This window comes from Vigna radiata, unplaced genomic scaffold (assembly GCF_000741045.1).
Source record: "Vigna radiata var. radiata cultivar VC1973A unplaced genomic scaffold, Vradiata_ver6 scaffold_267, whole genome shotgun sequence".
In the NCBI taxonomy this organism is placed as follows: Eukaryota; Viridiplantae; Streptophyta; class Magnoliopsida; order Fabales; family Fabaceae; genus Vigna; species Vigna radiata.
This window is the reverse complement of record NW_014543982.1, coordinates 50245-54052: the sequence shown is the minus strand read 5'-3', so window position 1 is coordinate 54052 and position 3808 is coordinate 50245.

Here is a 3808-nt window from a genome sequence, read left to right as displayed (position 1 = left end):
TTGCTTAGACTCGTGATTTTGCTTTAGTTTTGTAAATAAGAGAGTTAAGGATATACTTGATGATTATATTACTAAATTCCCTTGATTTTGTAGGTTTTTGGAATGATTTGAAAGAAGGGTTGAAGTATCAAGGAGTTGTAGTGCAGAAAAGTCAACCAATCAACCAAAATGCTGAAAAAGTCAACTAGAGCGAGTTTTAGGCCAGTTTCTACGAGTTTTATGATCTGTTTTGGGCCTGGACCCGTTTTCTGTTATTCTTATGTCCTATTTAAAGACCTGGACACCTTAGGGAATGTATCTTTTGATGGCTTAAGCACAGAAACACGTTTTTCACCCCTTTGGGGGAAGATTTGGGGATTTGACAACTCTTCTTTTCTCTTTCTAGGGTTTTTATCTCTTACATTCCATTGTACACCTAGTTTCTCCATGACGATGGAGAACTAATCTTATTTGTTGCTGGGGAAAGATGTAACCTCTAAACTCTCTTGTATTTGAATTGATTCTTGCTTTTTTCATTAATTGTTAGAGATATTCTTCTTTTATGCATGGCATAAATGTAACGCCCCGCCCTCGTCAGTGCTCGGGTGTCACATGCCCACCAGCTTCCGTCTGGTTCGTCCTAGAACCACACCGTACTGCGAGAGGCTAGGCTCTGATACCATTTGTAATACCCCGCCCTCGTCAGTGCCCGGGTGTCACAATAAATCTTATGATTTGTACGTATCATGAGGAGATATCGCACTCTTAGGGTTGGTGGATTTGGGGAAGATGACAATTCTCCCCTTCTCTCCCTAGGATTGGTATCATGAGATATCTACAAATCATGATCTGGGGAATTCTTTCGGGAGCAATATTACCTAGACATAGGGATAGGAGGACCGATTGCCTTTAAGCTTCTGTGCGAATGTAATGCATGATCAAATTGCTAGGGAGACAAGACATTGTAAACTAGTAATTAGGAGTAGGCTCTTTTCACCAAGACATTGGGTTTAGGGTAAATTAGAAAGTGGCATTGTGATGAGTGCATATTTATGTCTACATTTATGCTTTAAAATTAAAATTTTTGATAGAATATTTGTGCTTAAATGATTGATTTGTAGAGGATTTGTAATTATTGGATTTAGTGTGTTTGGAAATAAAAAGGGCTTAAAAAGTGATTTTCATTGCATAAATTATTCTTGGATATTCTAATATTTATTTGTGCAGCTGAAGTTAGAGTTTTATTGGTCCAAATTGCAATTTAAAGCCCAAAATCAGATTTTATTTGATAAATAATGTACAGATGGGCCAAACAGTTAGTTTTTACCCGTGCACCCTCAAATTTCTCTACATACACCCCTCTCTTCTAAACCAGGCCAACAACCAAGCCCAAAACACTAAACCTTTTATATCCGTAACCCCTAATTTCCTATACACACCCTTCCTACCACTAATTAAACCAGATTACATCAGATTTAGCCACGTGGCAGTCCACCACTAATATATCCAACCATCCAGATGATGCCACATCACTGATCCTACTCCATACCAAATAGACCACTCAGGACATGCCACCTAGCCCCCTCTTGTCACGTCATCATCGTCTCCCACAGAAACCCTAATTCCCAAATCCAAACCCTAGCCACCCATGGCCTTCGTCACGCTTCCGCACCATCCTAACCGGCGCCGTCAACGACCATGCCGTCAGCAACTACCTTGCCATCGAACCACTACAAACCTCCGTCGCGACGCAGAATGCCACCCAAGGCCGCCATCAGATTCACGAGCTTCATCTTCTCCAGCACACCATCTTCCTCAAAATCGCGCCGCTAACAGCAACCTCCATGGTAGCCACAAGCCATCCTCGCCGGAGCACTAGTCGCCGTCAGTCGCCCAACACCATTGTACAGCAACCACCTTCATCTTCTTCGCGCTGCCACCAATTGCAAAACCTAGAAGTGAGTTCTCAACAGTAATCGCAAAATGTGAATCCCATCAGCCCCAGAATCGCGATTCCTTCGTCCTCTGTCACCAAGCGTGATTCGATCTCCTTCCAAACCTGCATCAAAACCATTCCTGCACAGAAAAACCAAACGCACAAAGGACAAGCTTGAACCAATTCAGAAAGGAGAAGTGTAGCGCCTCCAGAAAGCGAAATTCCTCTACCATTCTCGCGGCATAGGAGACAGAATGAAGCATTCCAGATTCAATTCCAAACCCCAATTCCAAACCCTAATTAATCTGGAATGCTTCATTCTGTCTCCTATGCCGCAAGAATGCGAGAGGAATTTCGCTTTCTGGAGGCGCTACACTTCTCCTTTCTGAATTGGTTCAAGCTTGTCCTTTGTGCGTTTGGTTTTTCTGTGCAGGTCTGGTTTTGATGCAGGTTTGGAAGGAGATCGAATCACGCTTGGTGACAGAGGACGAAGGAATCGCGATTCTAGGGCTGATGGGATTCACATTTTGCGATTACTGTTGAGAACTCGCTTCTAGGTTTTGCAATTGGTGGCAGCGCGAAGAAGATGAAGGTGGTTGTTGTACAATGGCGTTGGGCGACTGACGGCGACTAGTGCTCCGGCGAGGATGGCTTGTGGCTGCCATGGAGGTTGCTGTTAGCGGCGCGATTTTAAGGAAGATGGTGTGCTGGAGAAGATGAAGCTCGTGAATCTGATGGCGACCTTGGGTGGCATTCTGCGTCGCGACGGAGGTTTGTAGTGGTTCGGTGGCAAGGTAGTTGTTGACGGCATGGTCGTTGACGGCGCCGGTTAGGATGGTGCGGAAGCGTGACGGCGGCCATGGGTGGCTAGNTGCATTCTGACTCTAAAGAATGAACAGGTAAAGGCAGAAAACCCATCTCGTCACAGTCCAAATCAACATCCATCACAGGTGTATCAACAACATCATCAATGTCATCCAAATCATCAAAAACACGCATGTCATCAATACCCTGGACATCACAGTTCTCATCCAAATCAACATCCAATTCAACATCAAATTCAAGTCCTGATTCTAACTCAGATACTATGCATGAATGTACAGAAGATAGAAAAGAATGTTTCTTCTCATGCATATGAATGTACAGAAGATAGAAAAGAATGTTTCTTCTCATGCATAGAACGAAAATCATCAACAACAAACTCATCAACAATGTCATCCAATGTATCAATTCTCAACACAGAATGGTCCTCAGCTGGGAATTTCATGGCATCAAGGATATTAAAATGCACAACAATATTAGCAAATTCCATTGACAATGTCCCAGCATATACATCAATCTTGGTACGGGCAGTTTTCAAAAATGGCCTGCCAAGGATAATGGGGGCGGATCCATGAGAGAAACCGTCCTCCATTTCCAAAACATAAAAATCAGCAGGAAATATCAATTCACCTACCCTAACCAAGACATCTTCTATATAACCAGTCGGGTGGGTAACACTCCTATTGGCCAACTGAATGACCACACCCGTGGTTTGCAAAGGACCAAGAGACAGAGATTTATAAATAGACAATGGCATGACATTTATAGATGCACCCAGATCCAGCATAGCATTTTCAAACTTACTATTACCAATCACCCAAGGAATGCAAAACGTACCTGGGTCCTTGCACTTTTCGGGAATGTGCGGGACCGACTTACCAATAAGAGCTGATACATTCCTTCCCATGCTAATCCTTTCATCGCCCTTCATCTTCCTCTTATTCGTGCACAACTCCTTCAGAAATTTGGCATACTTGGGTATCTGCTTGATGGCATCGAGTAGAGGTATGCTCACCTCTACTTTCCTGAAGGTCTCCAGAATTTCCCTATCAACCTCTTCAGTCTTTTTAC